Genomic DNA, 22256 nt, shown 5'->3' on the forward strand with positions numbered 1-22256 from the left:
ATTATCTTCAGCATTTAGATGGCGTGCTGACTGGGGCCATAACACCAGGGCACTTAGATGCTCCCATTATCAATGTACAGTATGGTCTTTGGAAGCTTAAAAATAGCATTCACAACCTTTTGTGGCTTTCGTTACACAGGCGATACCTGTGTGCTCTCGAGAATGCTGGCACCCTGCAGGGAAGGCTGCTGTGTTGTAGAACCTTGCTAGCACGTGGACCTTAGGGGGTCCAGCCTGCAGGACCACCCTGGATGTATGACCCTGTCATAACAATGTCCTTTGAGACCACAGGTGAGCTAGAGTTCAGAAGAAAGCAATGTCCCAGGGACATGATTCGTGTTCCAACCATGACATTGGCTGCATCATTTATCTTCTCTCGGTTAGATAACCTGTTAGAGACATTGTGTGACTTGGAATTCTCTCTCTTTTCTAAAAAAAACTCAGTTCTGTTTAATAAATGCATTTCAAACACCTACTATGTTCAAGGCTTTACACCTGGAATATAAAGAGGAATATGACTTTCTCTGCCCTCTGGTGGGTTGGAGGTGGGAGAGGGACATATAACAGATCATTTCAATGTGATTATTCAGTTTCCCCCCCCCAATGGGGGTCTCAAATGCAAATGCCTCTAGGGACCGACCAGAGCACACCGACAAGGTGTGCTCCATCTTTCCTGGGGACAGTGGCTCGGTTTTGGCTGTTGCTAGGCAGGAGTGCAGGCTCAACATTGCCTGGACTATCCCTGTCTGAGAGAGGGGCTGAGACCTGCATTTTTATGAGAGATACCTCCATTTTTCAGTATTGGGAATTGTGCAGGCAACCCCCAGTACATCTGCAAGCCAGGTCTGGCTTGGAGTCACCAGTTACCTCCCCTCTCAGTGTAGAGCAGTGGTTCTCAACCTTCTGGCCCTTTAAATACAGTTCGTCATACTGTGACCCAACCATAAAATTATTTTTGTTGCTACTTCATAACTGTAATGTTGCTACTGTTATGAATCATAATGTAAATATCTGATATGCAGGATGGTCTTAGGCGACCCCTGTGAAAGGGTCATTGAACCGCTAAAGGGGTCGCGACCCACAGGTTGAGAACCCCTGGTGTAGAGAATGACGATTGACAATTTTGCTCCAGTCTTTCCATTATTAGGCATTCCTTCAAGTTCTTTTATTTTGACAGGTTTTGCTTGTTTGTGAAGAAAAGCCTTGCTAACAGTTCCAACACTAAACAGAATGCTTTTGAAGTGATGTGTTGCTGGGTACTTAGACAGATTTGAGTAGATACTGGCTGCTGCTGGGTGGGCATACCTAGAGGGTCCTTAAGAAAAACAATGCACAGAAGGAGAAAGAAAAAGCCATGAAAAGTGACCATGAGGGTGAGCTCAGTTCACAGTGGTGGAGCAGAGGAGCTGAGACAGAGTGTTGAGTCACGTGATGGTGGAGCCTGGAGCTCGAGGCAGCAGGTGCCTGCTCCCGAGGGCAGCCACCATGGTTCTTACCGAGACATCAGGGCTGCTGTGTGGTCCAGATAGGGCCTGGGGCCTATGGCTGTGCAGATCTCTGCTGTCCAGTATGCAAACCATTAGGCACATGTGGCCATTTAAACTTGGCACAATGCAAATGAAATGGAAAATGTAGCTCCTCAGTCACACTTGCCACATCAAGTGCTCAACGGACAGGGGTCGGGGAGCGGGGGAGGTCAGGGTTGGGAGAGTATGGGAGGGGCAAGCCTGTCTTCTTTGCCATTGGAAAGAGACTCCCTAGTACAGTGACTCAAAGGTCCCCTCAAACCTCATGTTCTATGAGAAAGGTATATATGGTATGTCTGTTGTGAGGTGTTCTGGGTCCCAAGGTGGTCCTTCCCCATCCTCCCCCACCCATTTATTTATTTTAACATTTTTTATTGATTTTTATAGAGAGAGGAAGGGAGAGGGAGAAAGAAAGAGAAACATTGATGTAAGAGCAGAATATCGATTGGCCGCCTCCTGCATGCCCCTCCATCCGAGAGCTGAGCCTAAAACTCAGGCATGTGCCCTGCTCCTATGAATAAGGGTGTAAATATACTAGTATCTCTTCACAACCAGGTTCTCAATTATTTTGAGTGTATATATCCAGAAGTGGGATTGCTGGGTCACATAGTAATTCTATGTTTAATTTTTGAGGATCCTGCATACTGTTTTCCACAGTGTTTGCACCATTTTGCATTCCCATCCACAGAACACAAGAGTGCCAATTCTACATTCTCACAAACACTTGTTATTTATTTATTTTTAAATAATGGTTATCTTAATGGTCAACATTGTGGTTTTGATTTGTATTTCCCTAGTGACTAGTGATGCTGAGGACCTTTTTATATGCTTTTTGGCCAAGGTGTTTTTGTGCAACATCAATGCTTAAAAGTAGGAAAATGCCATTTTTAAACTTTAAGCAATTGTTTTTGATGTTTTGTTTCATTTTGTTTCTGTTTCTCTGGTTGGGGGTTTTACTTCACCTTGAGGCTAGATTGCTCTTTGTTTTTTTAGAAAACTAATTTAAAGGCCTTTGGTTAAACAATAGTAAAGTGATAATCCTGTTCAGACATGCTGAAGTTTGAGATGAGAAGGACTAATGATATAAAAGTTTGTCTTTTTAGGTAGAAATACATTTCCACAAATTTTTCTTTTCTAGGAAGTCTTCCTTCTCCTGGATCTTGGGGAAGTTGGGGCTTGGACTTATAGGGTAGGAATAGGTTGGGGGAGAGCTGACTCCTGAAAAGTAAGCCTGAGACCAGAGCTTAAGATCAGAACTTTCGGGTCAGAAATACTCAGCAGGTAGACTTCAAGGCCAGCAATGTGACTACCAGTCCTACTCTCAGGGACAATGTCTGGTGAACCACTAGGGTCCCAAGCTACAAAATAGTGAGAACTGGCAGAGGTGAGGCGCACCTGCAGCTACCTTGAGTGTTAAAGAAGGGTAGATTAGTGGCCCAAGGCACTATTAGGGCCAGGTGACCAGTGATGAACAGGACATATTTATGGAACATGTAGGCAGTCCCTGGAGATCCTCAAGAAGGTTTGGGGTGGGAACCTGGTAAAGGCTTGCTTTCCTGCAGTCAAGTGCAATGAGTCTCAGGCTGTAATGGCTTGGGTATAAAATGGAAGTGTTTTGTTTTGTAATCCCAGGCTGTATAGGTGTCAGATAGGTGGGTTCCATATCCCTCCCATGGTCACCCCATAGGGCTGGTTGCTCTGTGGCATTCTTCCCAGTTGCTCTTCCCCTCTGCTAGTTCTCACTTTTTATAGCTTGGGCACCCTACTGGTTCACCAGACATTGTCCCTGAGAATGGGAGTGGTAGTCGCTTGGCTGGCTTGAAGTCTCCCTGCTGAGTATTTTAGTTGTGTGTGATAGTACATTCTTTGAGGTCCTGTAAGAGAAAGTATTGGGGGGCGGGGCAGACATTGAAGCACAGGCAAGGCTAGAGAAAAATTTGAGAAGTTAAAAAGAAGAGGCTATAAACAGGGCTTTTCATTTATTTGTTTGTTCATTGGTATTAAAAATGCTTTGTTAAAGGTTGAATTTGTTGGCAAATCTTCATTTTGGCCGGAGCCTGGGGTCTCTCATCTGTAAGTGAGAGGGTTAAATCAGATCAGCTATTTTCAATCTGCTCTCCTCCTGATTCTGGGGTTCTGAGGAGTTCCCTGGAGGCCTCAAAGGAGGAAGCTGAACAAGTCTTTAACCAGAGGCACTTCACTCTTCTGACTTTCAAAAAAGGTTTCATTTTAACAACTAACAAGATTTGAAAACCAGGCACCAGATATCCTCCAAACTCATACCTGGACACACTGAATTGATTTGTACGTTGTATAAATGTTGTAGTTGTTGTGTGAAATAATTATTTTGTGTTTATTATCTTTCTATGAATTGATTTGTAAAATTACATTTAAAAACCGTAAGCAAACATTTACATATAACCTACAATCTGGCTTCCCTTTTTTAATATTAGTTTTTCTTCTTCTCTGTACTGGGGATACCCAAGATCACCCCCATTTCAAGGATTGTCTAAGAGGACTCACATGACGCAGCATATACTCATACTCATGGCTATGATTTATTACAATGAAAGGATACCAAGCAAACTCAACAAAAGGAAAATGTACTTGGATTAAAGTCTGGGAGAGACCAGGCATGAGCTTCCAAGTGGAGTCACGTAGGCTGTGCTTAATTCCTTCAGCAACCAGTTGTGACGGCATGTGTGGAATGGTGTCTATCAGGGAAGTTCAGTAGAAATGCAGTGTCCAGGGTTTTTACTGAGGGCTGGTCACGTAGGCAATTTTCGAATGGTATGTTCCCAAATTCCTGACTCCCAAAAGGAAAGCATAAACTGCATTGTTTGTGTAAATGGTTCAGGCATAATGAGTCACTCTTCTCAGGGGATGGTGGGGATCTCCAGCCAAGGGCCAACCTTGGGAGCATGCTTTCTAAAGATAGCAGTCACGCTTGTGTTGCTAACGCTTTAATGCATATTTTCCTGTTCCTTTTTTCCCTTCTTCTTGTCTTATCCTTCTCATTCTTCCTCTTTTTAAAAATGTACTTATTGGAAGCCTCAAAAAATGGGAAACAGTCTTGGTTTCTCTCAGTTTCTGAGATGTCCAGTCATATTGGTTGTGTACAGTGCTACTCCTCAGGAACACTACTCCTCCTGGAGATGGCTATGAGGAGGGTTGTAGCAGCAAGACTGTGCAGGAGCCCGAGGCTGGGGTTCAGGTGTGAAGTGACTGGCACACACCATGGGGTTGGTGAGGGTATAGAGAGGAAACAATTTTGGAAGCCACCTCCAGAAAAGGATGAGTGGATACTTCTTGGTGATGCTTTTTGGTTGTTTTCCCCATAATTTACCATGCTTCTGGGCTGTCTTCCTTGGGCTTAGATTGATAATGTTCATGAAAGGTGGGTTCCTCTCCCTTCTCCAATAATAACACATAAAATAAAACTTTTAACTCAAACAACTATTACTTTTCCATATTTTCTATGTCACAGTTTAATATCTTCATATATAGTTAAACATGGCTATTATTTTCTATGTACTTGGGAAATAGGGTTGATATCTTACTGAATGCAGAAAAACCTATCTTTACTCATGAGGAAAAATTTACTTTACTATAACCTTCATATTCAGAAGCTGATATAAAGGAATAGTCATGAAAAAGTATTGCTTTTTCTATTCCCTATACTTTTCTTGATCAGTTGAATTTTTCCTGATTAGAAATTTCATATACTAGTACATATGAACTTGAATTAAAGATTACTCAAGGTAGGTAAACAGAGAAAGCCCCATTATAGAGTGGATGAACTCTTTGCTTTGAATTGGCTGAGTAATTATCCTGATGTCTCAGGTTTGGTTGGAGGCAGGGAAGGCTGATAAGATATTGGAAAAGTCCAAATGTGTGCCCATTAGTATGAATCTTACTGGTCAGGTAATATTCTTCAGTGTGAGGGTCCCCAGATAAGGTAGTTTGAGAACTGGAAGCACCTGGTTTGATTACTGAGGCTTATCTTGGTGGCTGTTTATGGGGGGTGCTTTCCACAAAGGGCACACCAAGAAGGAAGAAAGGGGAAATAAGAGCAGAAAATAGCATTAAAAGTCTAAATCAAAGAACTCAGTTTAACAAATTATCCATAATTTAAGAGCTCAAAAACAAAAGCTTACTTTATATTTATCATATCTTGATCCTTGATCAGTACAATTACTCCTCCTTATTTTTGGGCTTTGACTCTCTTACTTTTATGGTATTTTTAAAAAAATGTCTCTCCTTATTTAAATTCAATAAAGTAAAATTACTTTGAGAAATTGATTTTGAGAATTTGAGAAACTGAGGGTTCTTAATCTTTTTTTTTAAATCCCATAGACTCTATCAGGTGAGTGAAATGTTTGCACTTGTGTTCAGAATAGTCTTTAAGTGCATAAAATAAAATACATTGAATTACAAAGGAAACCAATTATATTAAAGTGCATTGATAAAATATTTTTAAAAACCAAATTTACTATACAATAATATATGTGCTTCTCTATTAGTGCACCAAACAACAAGATCTAGTGGCAGATCTAATACCTACTGTAACTTCAAAATAGTAGTATGTATCAGTGATATTTTGTGATATGGAAAGCAACTACCAGTATATGTACAGATGACATGACACTGTATATAGAGAACCCTAAAGATTCCACCCAAAACTACTAGATCTGATAAATGAATTTAGTAAAGTAGTAGGATACAAAATAAATATCCAGAAATAAGTTGCATTTTAATACACCAATAATGAACTATCAGAAAGAGAAACTAAGAAAACAACTCCATTTACAATTGCATCAAAAGAACAACAATCTGGAAGTAAATTTAACCAAGAATGTAAAAGACCTGTACTTGGAAAATTATAAGACACAGAAGAAAGAAATTGAAAAAGAAATAAATAACTGAAAGAATATACTCTGTTCATGGATAAGAAGAATTAACATCATTAAAATGTCCATTCTACCCAAAGAAATCTATAGATTCAACACAATTCTTAGGGAGATACTAATGGTGTATTTCACAGAACTGGAACAAATATTTCAAAAATTTATATGGAACCACAAAAGACCCCGAATAGCCACAGCAATCTTGAGAAGCAGAGTTGGAGGAATCATGTTACCGGATAAAACTATACTACAAGGCTACAGTAATCAAAACAGCATGGTATTGGCATAAAAATAGACATGGAGATCAGTGGAACAGAATAGAGAGCCCAGAAATAAACTCACACCTTTATTGTCAATTAATATTTGACAAAGGAGGCAAGGACATACAAGGGGGTAAAGGCAGTCTATTCAATAAATGGTATTGGGAAAATTGGGAAACAAAAGAGAAAATAAACAAATGTTTTGTACAGTAAAGGAAGTCATCAACAAAATGAAAACACAACCCACTGAATGGAAGAACATGTTAACTAATGATACTTCTGATAAGGCACTAATATCCAAAAATTTGTAAAGAACTTATACAACTCAATACCAAAAAAAACCATATAATTCATTTAAAAAATGGGCAAAGGGCCTTTATCTAACCTTCAATTGCTGAAAGTCACTTCTCCAAATAGGACATACAGATGGGGAATAGGCATATTAAAAGAAGCTGAATGTCACTAATCATTAGAGAAATACAAATTAAAATCACAATGAGATATCACCTTATACCTGTCAGAATGGCTTTCATCAATAAATCAACAAACAACAAGTGCTTGCAAGGATGTGGAGAAAAGGGAACCCTTGTACACTGTTGGTACAACCACTGTGGAAAACAATATGGAGTTTCCTCAAAAAATAAAAAATAAAACTGCCTTATGACCCAGCAATTCTACTTCTGGGAATATATTCAAAGAAATTCAAATGCTAATTAGAAAGAATATATGCACTCCTATGTTCATTGCAATGATATTTACAATAGCCAAGATTTAGAATCAGCTCAAATGCCCATCAGTAGATGGGTGGATAAAAAACAACTGTGGTGCCCTAACTGGTTTGGCTCAGTGGTTAGAGCATCAGCCTACGGAAGGGTCCCAGGTTTGATTCCGGTCAAGGGCATGTACCTTTGTTGCAGGCACATCCCCAGTAGGGGGTGTGCAGGAGGCAGCTGATCAATGTTTCTCTCTCATCGATGTTTCTAACTCTCTATCCCTCTCCTTTACTCTCTGTAAAAAATAAAAAATATATATATATATATATATATATATATATATATATATATATATATATATATATATTTTAAAAAGCTGTGGTACATTTACACAATGAAATACTACTTGGTGGTAAAAAAGAAGGAAATCTTACCTTTTTTAACAGCATGGAGGACCTGTAGAGTCTTATGCTAAGTGAAGTAAGCCAGTCAGGGAAAGACAAATACCACATTATTTCACTTATATGTGGCATCTAGTGAACAAAATTACCAGAAGGGAAGAGGTTGGGGGATGAGAAAAGAGGGTAGAGAGGAGATAAATGATGATGGACTTTGGGTAGTGAACACACAATACAATATACAGATAATGTATTATACAATTATAGACTTGAAATCTATATATTTTTATTAACCAATGTCACCACAATAAATTCAATAAAAATTTTAAAAATACATAACTGTATATAATATGTGATTTTAAAAAAATCCTTATTGTTGAGAGTATTACAGATATCCCCCTTTTTCCTCCCATTGCTCCCCTACACCCAGTTCCTGCCCCACCTCAGGCCTTCACTACCCTATTGTCTGTGTCCATAGGTAATGCGTATATGCATATAAGATCCTTAAGTAATCTCTCCCCACCCCCCTCCACCCCTCTTCCCTCTGAGATTAGTCAGTCTATTCCATGTTCCCATGCCTCTGATTCTATTTTATTCATCAGTTTATTTTGTTCACTAGATTTCTTGTTCATTTATTTTAATATTTAGATTCAATTGTTGATAGATATATATTTATTGCCATTTTATTGTTCATATTTTTCTTCTTCTTCTTCTTCTTCTTCTTCTTCTTCTTCTTCTTCTTCTTCAAGGATACTCTAAAAAAAAAAAGAGTACTCTTCAACATTTCATGTAATACTGGTTTGGTGGTGATGAACTCCTTTAGCTTTTCCTTGTCTGTGAAGCTCTTTATCTAACCATCAATTCTAAAAGATAGTTTTGTTGGATAGAGTAATCTTGGTTATAGGTCTTTGCTATTCATCACTTTGAATATTTGTTGCCACTCCCTTCTGACCTGCGAAGTTTCTGATGAGAATCAGTAGACAGTCTTATGGGAGCTCCCTTGTAGGTAACTAACTGCTTTTATCTTGCTATTTTTAAGATTCTCTCTTTGTCTTTAACCCTTGGCATTTAATTATGATGTGCCTTGGTATGGGCCTCTTTGGGTTCTTCTTGTTTGGGACTCTGTGCTTCCTGGACATGTAAGTCTATTTCTTTCACCAGGTAGGAAAAGTTTTCAGTCATTATTTCTTCAAATAGGTTTTCAATATCTTTATCTCTCTCTTCTTCTGGCACCCCCTTAATGCAAATGTTGGTATGCTTGAAGTTGTCCCAGAGGCTCCTTACACTAATCTTCATATTTTTGGATTATTATTATTTTTTGCTCTTCTGATTGGGTGTTTTTTGCTTCTTCATATTCCAAATTGTTGATTTGATTCTCAGAATCCTTAACTCTATAGTTGAATCCCTGTAAATTATTCTTTATTTCAGTTAGTGTATGCTTAACTTCAGACTGTTCCTTTTTCATCTTTGAAAATCTCACTAAGTCCTTTGAAGCTCTCATTAAGTCCCTTAAAGCTCTCGGTAAGATCTTTGAGCTATCTTATAACCATTGTTTTGAACTCTGTATCCAGTAGTTTGCTTGCTTCCATTTCTTTCATTTGTGACACGTTTCTTTGTCTCTGTATTTTGGCTGTTTCTCTGTATTTGTTTCTATGTATTAGTAGAGCTGCTATGTCTCCTGGAGTTGGTAGAGTTGCCTTGTGTAATAGGTGTCCTATAGGGCCCAGTGGCTCAGCCTCCCCAGTCACTTTACCTGAGCACTCTAGGTGTTGGCAGTGTGCACAGTCTTGTTGTAGTTGAGCCTTCATTGCTGTTAGAGTCACTGGGAGGAATTGACCTCCAGGCCAATTGGTTGTGAAGATCAGCTGTGACTACAGTGGTAGAGTTGCTGTGGAGACACCCCTACGGAGCAGGACTTGCTTCATTGGGGTTTTAGTACTCACTGATCCTGCCCTTTGAGTGTGTCACTCATGAATGCATAGAGTTGTAATCTGGTATGGTCTGAAGCTGTTCACTGAGTGCACTGGGGCCTCCTGGGTGGTGCAAAGGCAGACATTGCCTGGGGCCACCCAGCAGGAGCTACAGATAGCTGCTACTTGTATTGGGCTTGGAAGCCCAGGTGAGGCCCAGCTGTGAAGCAAGACAGACTGGTGCTAGTGTGGGAAGGCGGGGAGCGGGCCTCTTATTGATAGGTATAGGGCATGCTGACATCAGCTGCTGCATATTTAAGAGATTTTAGGCAAGTCTGAAGCCTGAGCAGGGACAGGCCATTCATATGGAAAAGCTGCTGCAAAGAGCTTGGGTGGGGGCTGAAAATTGGATGGGTGGGGTCTCAGGGAATCATGTGGTATGTGATTTTTATTGGTGACAAAGTCATAGTTAATGCTCATACTACTGTGGTTTACTGCTTACATTTAAAATAGGAGAAAATGTTAAATTTCCATTAGAAGTTAGTGAGTATAAGAATAAATATTTTCCTTACAGTATTTGAATCCCCTGAATTCTTTCAATGGGTCCATGTGGGAAGAGGGAGTCCAAGGATCACAGGTTAAGAAACTTTGCTTTAGAAAATTGCAGATTCTTAGATTTGTAATCCCTATTTTGATAAAATATCTACTTCTTCTTTTGGTATTTCTTTAATTGAGGTTCTAAGAAGAGGGTCCTGAATGTGTAGGAATCCTGTTTGTCTTAGTACAGAGCTCTCATGGTGTGACGCCAGCTTACCTGCAGCTTCAGTGTCAACATCAGTCAACATCAGCATCAGCATCAGCATCAGCATGAACTGGTTAGTTCAAATTCTTGCTCCCCACCCCAGACCTAATCAAGTAGAAGCTCTGCGGTGGGTGCTGCAGCCATCCAGGTGATGCTGATGCAGGCTCCAGTTGGAGCCCCATTACCTTGGTAGCTGGGAAAAGGACAGCTCTGATGCAGAGTTGGTTCAGCTGTAAATTCTAATCATGCTATTCCCAAGCCTTGTTCTCTCCTGAGACGTCAGGTTATGATTGATGGCCAGATCTGTCAGATAGCAGCATTTAAATCAATGCTCATCTGTCTTGTGGTATCATTCAGCATTCAAATATCACCTACTCATTTGAGGACTTATATAAAGGAGGGAATTTTCAGTAGAAAACAGTCTTATTTGAGGAATGAAATTCTTTACTAGTCTGAGCCTCAGTTTTATTATCTCTAAAATGAGAAATCTAGATTTTCTTTCTAGCTCCACAATCTGTGCATCTGCACGAATGACTCAGAGCAGTTAGTGGCAAGTGGTATGATTTTCTGGGATTCCGAGTGGTCAGACTAAACAACTTTGTCAGGCAGAGTGCCTCAAGTTAGAAGTCCCCAGAAATTCTCCAGCTGGGGCAAAAACACAGTAACAAGAGAAAAGCAAACACATTTATTAACATGTGCATGCCACATGGATGCCTGGGAGCACCCAGTGGGGAGTTACTCAAAGGGATGATCAGAACTTGGTTTCTATGCCATCTTAGGCTGAGAACTTGGGGACTTCTAGGTGGGAGAGACAAGTTATGGAAAGGTGACCAGGAAAAGTATAATACACAGGGTGGTTTAGTTAAGATTGTCATTCAGATTTAAGGAAATGTCTTCTCCATTGATAAGAATTGTTAAGAGTTCTCTTTTTTCTGGTATGGGAGAGTATGACATCTTTACAGATTTTCTTTATAAATGTAATTTTTTGGAAAATTGTGCCTTTCTAGAGATTTTTCTGTCTGCTAGTGCCCAAAGACTTATGCTCAAAATAATCCAAATGCCCAGGAGACATATTTTAGAATGGTATATTCTGGTAGCCCTCAATTTGTCCCCAATCATTGCTGTGACACCCCCACCCCCACCCCCAGTCCTGGTTGAGTGCATGCAATGAGTGCTTGAAAAATATGGAAGATTTAGGTAAGAATCAACTAAATTGCCCCAAAGATCCCAAACTGCTTCAAACCCAAGAAGTAACCTCGCCTTTGGGGGTGGCCCCAGCAGAACCGCCGGGCTCAGTGTTGCTGCTTCATCTGCGTCCTCACTATTGTGTTTCATGTTCTTGGTGAGCAGTGCCATTTCTTTCTCATACATAAGTGTTTTTTTTTTCATCTCCTTCTCACAACTTCATAAAGTAGGCATGCCCATTTTACTGCATTGTGGCATCCTTGGGAAATTAAACATTTGCCCAAATTCATAAATTGTTCAATGAAGAAATTAGGAAGAAAGCCCTCTTGGCTAGTGCCAAACCACTCCCTCCTACCCCAAGTCCTTGTTTTGGGACTGGGAATAGGAAAGAGAAAAAATATACACAACAACCAAACTTTTGAAAAATGAGGCATGCCTTGGAGTTTCTGCTGTGAGTGGTCACAGCCCTGGGCAGTTTCTCTCTCCTGATATGATCAAATTTATTTTTAAACATGTTGAGTTGGTTAAAGTGTCAGGTTGGGATGGAGTGGGCGAGCAGGCATAATAAGACCTGCTTGGATCCTATATTAATTTCCTGCTTATAGCTGTGGAAAATCCAACTGACCGTGTTTCTGGGGAAATTTAGAAGGCTACGGGTTATCCTTATCAAGGGGGATTGTGGCTTGGGCTGCATGGAAGGAAATCAATAGGAGGCTGAGGAACATTGTGGGCAAAGCTGGCTCTCCATGAGATTTCCATGAACAAATCCTCAGCATCATTACATGTATGCCTACAGGATAGCAATGCACTGTATGCTGTACTGATGGATTGCCTGTGTATTACTGTTAATTATTTAAAAATGACCATAACTACTATTAACATGTGACTGTGCCTCATTAGAATGTGTAATTGTGTCTGTCAGTAATGATATTGTTATGTGTCTTTTAACAGAATATGGGACATTAATTCTAGTCTCTCAGACTCTTCACTACCAATTCTCCAGGTAGAATCCTAAGCCCCAAGCAGCAGTCAATTCATCTATTCTTTTATGTCTGAGTGGGGTTGTACTTAAGCCATTTTAAGAAGATGGAAAATGGTTATCTTATGTATTAAACACACACACACACACACACACACACACACACACACACACCCTCATCAGTCTAAAAAGTCTATAGCCATTCTTTGGCAATTTGCTATATAGCGTTTTACAACTGACTCCCAAAAGGTTTCTGCCCAGCTCAAACCTAAATTCTTTTTGATGTGCATTAAGCTGTTCTTTCTCTTCTCTTTCCCAGAGCACAGCTATTCTCAAACTATAATATTGCCCTTGTGGTATCTGGTTCCAGTTTCTTCTCGGGGTGGTACTCCCCCAAGAGGGCATTTAAAACTAAGGGGGGTTGTTCTGATTTGTTGCTTTTGTTGCTGCCACAGTATCAGGGGCACAATGGGCATTTCCTAGGCTGAGGCCGGAGCTGCTAACACTGCATAGTTCAGTCCCAGCCCACAACATGTTGGTCTGCTCCACACCCCAGTGTCGAGAAATACCTCTTTATGCTTCTCTGATGCTGGGCTGTGGGCACCTTGAGTCTTTTCAGTTCCCTAGAGCAGTTCAGCCTCCTTCCTAGAACTCCTCAGCTTTGTGGGCAAACACCAGACAGGGGAGATTCCTGCTCTTGCAGAAAGTGTTCCTGTTGTTTGCCAGGTGAGATTGGGGGTACGGGTCTCAGTTTTTTGTTCTAGGCCTTGAAATTACAGAGATGCTTAGAGGTAACCACAGGAAAACATAAAAACTAGAAAACCCAACTCAACCCTATGTCCCGTGGCCCTGCCGGTGGAGCTTGTAACTAGTGACAAGATATCAGCACCCTGATTTTGTAAAATTGGGAAGTCAATAAAACCAAAGGCTCTTGCTCAGTTAACCTCTTTCCTCTTCCAATGTCTGGCTCTGAGGAAGCCTTCCCTAACTAGGACTACCTACTTGAAGAAGACCATGCCGATTGGATCCAAGATGAACACGTGAGGGGAAGGCCCAGCCTATTACCTCTGACTTGTATGGCTCGGTTCAAACAAATAATCTGAACCACAGTCAGTTCACTTTTTGGAAATTTGTGCTGAGATTTTTCCAGTTGACCATGGGCCCTAGAACTGAAAGGTTATGGTGATGTAGACAGGGTCAGCATTCTGGATTAGGCTTCAGATAACCAAGCAGAGGAAACTTGTTTAGAGTGAAGAAAGGGGAACAGAAATGTAGAGAGATACAGAAAGAGACAGAGACCAGCTGAGAGGCTGAAGTGTGGCTTTCCTTTCCAGTTCCCAATCTGGGTCCCTGTGAGGACTAATTGTACCTTAGTTGAATTACATGAATGGCTGTCGCTGTTTTATTTTTACAGTACCCTGTCCTCCTTTCATTGGAGCCAACTTGAAGAATTTTGTTTGCAACCTCATGAAGTCTTATTGGAGACACTGCTGCAAAACAGGGAGTGGATTTGTATTCATTTTTCATTACTTCTGAAAAATGTTGTTTGTGTTCCTGAGGATATTTTGGGGTCCCCCCTCCCTTTTTAATTGGAAGAGGGCAGCCTGAGAGGATGTATCAGAGAAAGATTATTTCTGGTGCTTCCTAAGATTTTTCTAGTTTTTATGCTTGCCTGGGGTTACCTCTAAGCATCCATATCTCCCACAATTTAAGATTTCCAGTTGCCTCCCTGAAGCAACATCTCCTGTCATCAGTGTTTTCTTTTCTTTAAAACCGAAAAACAAAACAACAGTGTTACTCTCAAGATTGGAAGAGCTGTTTCTAAAAAGGATCTTGGTCCCTTGATGCTATCACAATATAAATGCAGAACAGACACCTACTTGGAGGAGAAAGAAAAATATTCCTGTTACGTGTTTAAACACAGATACACTTCAGATGCTGTTGTTATTATTATTCTACATTGATGGTCTTGCCAGCCATTATGGTAGGAAGTAGAAACACCTGGCTTACATTATCAGGTCTTGTATTTAGGACTAGTTCACAGGCATTTGGGCGGTGGATGTATGCGTGTTCAGGAAAGCAATATCTGGTCCTTACTGGAGATTTTTAAATTGATGTTTCCAGTCTTTTTCCTGTTGCATTTCCTTGAAATTGGCTTCTCTCTTAGCAGCTGCTGGTGCTGCTGGCCTAGGTTGGTGTGGTCTTCTTTCACCGAAAGGACACACAAAGCCAGATGTGTAAATCTTCTGAGGGATCCAGTGTCTTACAGTGGCCTTTTGCTTATGTGCCATTTTGTTTAATCTTTTAGTAATTAGTAATTTAGACAGGGCAGGATATGAGTATGTGCAGGTGGGGAGTTTCCAGCTCTGATCTTTTTCTCTGCCTTCTTTTCTTTGATGTTTGTGTCTATGTGCAAAACAAGAGAGCAGACTCCTGGATTCTGAAGAGACTTCTGGGGACGAATCATCCATTTTTTGGAATGTTCACTGGTTATGCCAATGGGGGGATTGTTGAGCCAGCCAATTTAGTGTCAATTAGAAAGCTACAGGGGTTCCTTGCTCTGAATAAAAAGGGCAAGAGTGTTTGGGGGACATAAGTTTTGAACTGGGTGTTATGAAAGTCTGTTAAAATATTCCATTAGTCTGTGGTTGAATCTACTAAGGTCATGATTGAGGAATTCTGAGTGTGGCATCATTGACAAACCTGTAGGTCCCTGGCATCTTTCCAGTGCTAATGGATAATACTGCACTGAGGACGGTAAAGCCATTTGCCTTGCACTGCCTGATCCCCAGCTGGATCAGTGCAGAAACTTTGTTTCATCAGATGATCATCCTCAGAGGGACTGATCCAATCTAATCTAACTCCCGGCAGGGTGATTTATGTCACAGAATGCTGAGGTGTTATTTTATGATGGGACTGTATGACAACTACCCAGAGGTTCCTTGCCCCTGCCTCTCTCCTCCGGGTGAAACACCAGTGTCCACTGCTCTCCCTCCACTCCCTGCCCTGGATTGTACAACTCCATATATAGTCTCTGCACCAAGCTGGATGCAGAGTTTAAAACTTCCTTTGGTAGCCTGAAAATAGCAGCAAAGACTTTATTCAGGAGAGATGGAGGAGGAGACTTAAACCATATACTCAACAGCAAATAACGTAAAATTCCCATTAAATAGTCTGTTCTCTCCAAAGTCTAATCTATCTAGTGCCCAACATCTTTGGCTGCCCTCTTCACTCCCCATCCAACTCCCACCCCTGATTCTCTATAATTTTCAAATTCTTCACATTTTCATCATGTTGAGTAATTCAAATGTGATCAAACTCATTGTCAAGCTTACAGACCCGGATATGTTGAAATGTTCACAAAATAAAGGATCCTAAGGTTTTGGGACCCACACTCAAAAGGCAGATCAGCATTAGCATTTATTGCTTGGGATCTCATTCCTCAACCCATGTGCTTAATCTATGGATTTCTTTCTGGTAAATGTAGGATTTTTCCCAAGAGGAAATCTTATTCCAGCTTCTAAAGGTGGAAAATGTCCTCTACCCCATTATACTAGAAGCTGAAAGCAAAGTTAGTCATTAGAATGTTGATCAGTATTCAGGACTCAGAGTGGAAATAGTTGAACGGCTCTCAGAGATTTCAATCTAAGTGAAGGGCAGGCCTGGCACTGTCCCTGCTGTGCTGGAGTGTGTCATTCCAATGATACTGTGACTGTGGCCAGATTCATGGGTGGGTGAACACTAACCATCTCTTCCCTCCCAGCTCTCCTTCTGGGTTCCACTTACACTTTCCCCTTCTACTTAGTCTGTCATTACAACATGTTTGTTACTTCAATACTTTCCCAATAGAGTCCTCTTCTGAATTTTGTGGATTGCATTGTGCATCAGTTGGTTGTTTTCTTATGGTAAAGAGAGAGGCACCGCTATCTCACCAGTTAGGGTCGCCACATCTCTCTTGTAGGGCACATTCCTTCAGGAAGCATTGTTGGCAATCACCAGTCTGCTCATAGACTCATTAAAGTTATCAGAACGAGGAGACACCTTGACAGCATTGGTCCTCCTTGTACTGAGGATGAAACTGAGGCTCAGAAGAATAAAACTACTCTTCAAGTTCACATAGTTGTTGTTGGAGCTAGGACTAAATTTTGGGTCTTTTGATGTCTAGTTGATGTGTTTCTAACCCACCTGGCCGTCTTCTTATCAGCCTAACTTGTGGTTGTTCTTTTCTTCAGTGTCTCTGTAATTAGAGCTGAAGTTCCTTGATAACAGGAACTGTGTCTTCTCTAGGATATGGTTAGGTTCTTCCTGGGCACCCAGTATTGTTATTTATCCATTTCAACAGATATTTTAGAGTATTCATTATATTAGGATGTAATATTTTGCATATACATGTAAACAATGTGTATGCATATACTAGTAGCATAATATATATTATTAGTATAGTCTATATAGTATATGATATATGCATATATAAGTATATAGTGTATGTATATACACAAACACTAGTGTTGGAGATGTAGAAGAAGAAAAAGACATACTTTCTTAAGAAGGCCACCATCTTTGAGAGCTGCTACAATAGAAATGGAGAGCAAGCATATATAAATACTAGGGAAGGAGACAAACATTTCATCTAGGGGCTCTGAAAGCTTTATGGAGAAGATAGAATTGAGGATCAGCCTGCAGAAGAAGAATTTTATCAGAGCAGTAGAAAGAAAGGCTTGTTAGTAGCAGCTTGAGCCAACAGGGGCAGGAGAGCACAGGGGTGTAAGAATGGCCTGTAGATCACTGTGGCTGATGCGTGTGAGTTGCCAATGGAAGGTTTAAGGTAGAAAAGGAGGACACTGTAGAGCACTTTGAGCATGAGACTTGGAATATGCACGGACAGTGCAGTAATGCATTTCTCTACCATTTGCCTGAGACAGAACCTGGCTGAGAAGAGACATGCTGTAAACATGTGTGTTTGTGGAATAGATGAATAATTATGCTGTGGTTCCACCGATGACAGAAATTATGGTATCAGAGGCAGTATATTGTTGAAGAGCATAGATTTTGGTTTAATTCCTAGCTTTGCCAATTACAAGCTATGCAACCTGGAAAGTTTTTTTAACCTCTCTGGACCTTATTTCTTTTTTTAAAATTAAATTTATCTTTATTGTTAAAAGTATTACACATGTTCCCTCCCCTCACTTTTTTCCCCCATTGACCCCCTCAACCCCACACCTGCCCCTCCCAGGCCTTCACCATGCTATTGTCTGTGTCCATGGGCTATGGACCTCAGGTTTCTTGCCTCTGAAACGGAGATGACAATAGTATCTACCTCATATGTTTGTTATGGTGATTAAATTAAGTAAGTTAGTAAATACAAAACACTAACAATTTACAATAGTTTCATAGTCAGCACTATATTACTTAATCATTTGTATTATTATAATTATTACTGGCTTTGTATGCTGTCCAAATAGGGAAAAACCTGTCTTCTCAAAAATGTCTTTTACTACATGCCCTATGTCTGAAATTCGTCCATTAGGCCTTCTTTAAAAATTCAAAGGTCTTAACTAAAATACATATGCAATTAGAAAGCCAGCTGTAGGTATATTAGTTATTAACACATTTGCAAAAATTCAGTTAGCTAATAGTGTCCAGAGGAAATGAGCCAAGTCAAGAGAATTAATAATAGTACAGCTAAATAAGCCACTTATCTAGAGGGAAAGAGACTTATGGAAAATACAGCTGCCCAGACTCTAGCAGTGTTTTACAAACTTTATGTTCTGGGAAGGCTCTTAAGAGGTTCCATTAATGTTTTATGACATTTCATTTAAAAATAATGTAAGCTATTAAAAATATGTCCTGAAAAATAACATAAACACAGTACCAAATATTAAAAAATTGGAAATTACCCATATGTTATCATTTGCTATCAAATTAATGCACTTTTGTGTAGACCTTATAGTACAGCTTCTTCTGAATCTACTATTGAATTGAAAAATTTCTTAGATTGTAAAGTACGTTGGGAAGTAGTTGCAAATGGTGTCTCTTTTAAAACAAATCTTTTTTAATCAATTTTTTTTGATATTTTGTAACTAAAACAAAATACAGAAAGCCACTGGATGATAAGGTTTATAGAAGAATGCCAGTGTTTTCCATACCTCCCCATTTAAAACATCATTGTTCTGACTTAAGACTGAATCTGATTTTTTTTTTCTCTCTCCTTCAATTCAGCAATGTGAGTGTGGATTTGGCTTGTCCCCAAGGCCTGCCGTCCTCTGAAGCACCCAATTTTAGGGAGCCTTCACCAGTGCCTGAGATTTATGAGCCTGAAGAAAACTAAGCATCCTTGCAAATGTTATCTGCTGAGACACTCCACATGAGGCTGTCTCTCCTCTTCCTTCCTCCATGGGTCTGCTTATTCAGAATAGCTCTGACCCTTCCATCAGTCCCAGAGAAATACTACCCACTTCTGTAGAGAACAGTACAGGGAAGAAGAAGAAAGCCCAGGTCAAAAAACAGAAGATCAGAACCACCTTCTCACAGACCCAGCTCTGTGTATGCCCTGAGAGATTTCAGAGACAGAAATGTCTCAGCCGCCAGCAGATGCAAGAACTTTCCAACATCCTGAACCTTAGCTACAAGCAGATTAAGACCTGGTTCCAGAGCCAGAGAATGAAATGCAAGAGGCGGCAGAAATACAACTGGCCAAAGAATAGCAACCGTGTGGCTTAGGCGAGCTCAGCAACCACAGAGTACCTGGGCCTCTCTTCTTGTCACCAGGGAGGCCTGGGGAACCTTTTGGAAACCTTTCACGGTGGAGCAACCCGGCCTGCAGTAACCTAACCGGGAGCCACCATTCCTGGAATAGCCCTTCTTGGACCTACCACTCCTGGAGGAGTAAGACCTGGTGACCCCAAGACTGGAATACCCACGTTCAGAACAACCAGGCCTGGAACAATCAGTTCTGTAGTCATGGAGGGGGATCCCTGCAGCCCCAGATCCAGTTCCAGCAAAATCCTGTCAGTGATTTGGAGCCACCTTGGATGCAATACTGCAAACCCCTAAGTATTGTAGTACATGGCAAGCTATGGATTTATTCTCAGATTACTCCGTGAACATACAGCCAGACTCCACGGACATACAGCCATGAACATGGTGTGACGATGGGTTTATTATTCAATCTCGGTTTGGGCAGTGGCTGTATTACCTCTTCTAGGATTTTTCTATCTATCTCTGCCTTGACATGCTGTGTCTCATTATGCCTATTGTGCCAATTGGAGGGGTTGGGGTTGGGGATATGACTGAAGACTAATCAAAGAGGTTTCTGTAGCCTTGCTGCTGTAGACAAATGATAAAGGATGTCTCTGGCTATAGATAATTAGATATAATACTATTCTGGATAATTCTAGATCTAGAATCTTAACTTCAAGAATAGAAAGTAAAAGTACAAAGGTATGTGATAAAGGGTTATTTGCATTTTATGGGATTGGGAAGCTTGTTAAAAGCTTCAGTTCAGGTGAATGACTGAGCTGTAACGCGCTGCACTTATTTCCCCTGCCCCTGTTGCTGTTTTACTACAACCCCTAATTCATTTACTACTCAAATGTTTGTAAAAAGTTGCTTTGTACTTTGCTGTATTATGATAATAATACCAGTTTGGATGGCTGTCTTATAAATTTAAATACAAATAAATAAAATATCTATTTAAAAAAAATAAATAAAACACCATTGTTATTGACTTCATGCTAGGTAAACGTCATTAATTTGTGATTATAAAACAAATGCCTATTAAAAATACCACTTTATCACTTTCATGTGTTAAATTCTCTATGTGATGATTTCATAGGAAAAAAGGGCTCCGTTAACAAAATGTTTAAAACCCATCAGTGAGGAAAGTAGCTTTGAACTTGGAGATGGGATAATGAGAGAAGGAAACCATCTGTGATGAAGCCTGAACAATGGTCACAGGAGAGACCTGGTGCTGCCCTGAAGCCCAAGGATGCTGACTCATAATGGGATGTAGAACAGAACAGGAGAGCAGGGTACAACGGCTGGAACATTGTGAGTTTTTGTATCTCTGAGTTTATCATTTGTGGTTTTAGCTATTTCTAAATAATTCTAGAAGGACCATGACATGTAGCATGTTGTAATTTTACTGAGGCATAAGTTTTAAAAATAATTCTGTATAAATGCATTAGTCAGAAAAATGATAAGATATTACAAGATAAAAGTTAAGGCATGAACTTGACAACTTGTCACCAGGCCGCAAGTGGGGTGTGGTTAGCAAGAAGCAACCCTAAGGAGGTGATCAATCTATGATCAAAGCTTTCATCAGCCTCTCCATTCAGCTTTGTCCTGGACTGGTCTTGTTTGTACTCTAACTCTTTTGTATTGTGATAGAACCTCAATTTCTCTGTGAAAAAAATGGCTCTGGAGTTCCTAGGAGAAATGCCTGACTCTAGGGAAGGGGCAGAAAATACATAAGGCAAACTGGGAGCATATTCTAGTGTCAGCAAGTAAAGAAGTGCTAAACAAAACAAAATGAAACACCAAAACCCACCACAATAATGGGGTGTGCCAAAGGGCCAAAGTTGCAACAATTTGGTCCACAAAAATAATAAAGTAGTATTGAATTATAGCCAAAATATAAAATAAACATCCATGATGCCATACTGATATAAACAAACTAGAGGCCCAGTGCACAAATCTGGGGTCCCTCGGCCTGGTCTGCAGGGATCAGGCCAAAACCACTCTCCGACATCCCCCGAGGGGTCCTGGATTGCAAGAGGGTGGTTCTCAGGTGATGCACCCCGGAATTAGGCTCCCTCCTCTCTGGTTCTTTGTGCATCATAGCTACTGGTTGGAGCGTCTGCCTCCTGGTGGTCGTTGTGTGTCATAGCTACTGGTCAGACAGTTGGATGGTTGCTTAGGCTTTTATATATATAGATGATTAAATACATCAACAACTGGGGGGTGAAGGTCAAATCTCCAGTCCATTAAATTCCAAATAATTCATATAAATACTCTGCCCTGCAGGAAGAGGAGCATAATTCTTTACTCCTTAAGTGTGGGCTGGGCTAGTGACTTCTTTCCAAAGAGCATAGTATGAGAAAGGGGAGAAACAGTGGAGAAACTTGACAAACACAACCTTAGCCAGACAATCAAGGTCAACATCAGCAATAATAAGTCATGTTGATAGTATGGACCATGAAATGATGTGATGAAATGGCACTTCACCTCTGTGATCTTCCCCCTCACAACCCATAACTATCATCTAATCTTGAGAACAGTGGCAGACAAATTTCAATGAAAGGATATCTTACCAAATACCTGAGTGGTATTCTTCAGAACTGTCAAGGTCATCAAGGAAAAGGTGAGTCTGAGAAAACTGTCACAGCTAAGAGGAGCCTAAGGAGACAAGACAGCTAAACCTGGCACAAAAAAAGGACATTTGGTGAAAACAAAGGAAATCTGAGTAAATATGGACTTTAGTTACTAATAATGAATCAGTCTTGGTTCACTAATTATAACAAATGTACCACACTAATGCAAGATGTTAATAATAAGCAAAACTTTGTGTGGATTGAG

General features: G+C 40.4%; 1 pseudogene; it reads left to right on the forward strand.

The window, feature by feature from the left end:
• Positions 1-13694: 13694 nt before the first annotated feature.
• LOC139002466 (homeobox protein NANOG-like) lies at positions 13695-19818 on the forward strand (annotated as a pseudogene).
• Positions 19819-22256: the final 2438 nt, after the last annotated feature.

This window comes from Myotis yumanensis, unplaced genomic scaffold (genome assembly GCF_028538775.1).
Source record: "Myotis yumanensis isolate MYYU_CA2020_CCGP unplaced genomic scaffold, mMyoYum1.0.hap1 SCAF_2, whole genome shotgun sequence".
In the NCBI taxonomy this organism is placed as follows: Eukaryota; Metazoa; Chordata; class Mammalia; order Chiroptera; family Vespertilionidae; genus Myotis; species Myotis yumanensis.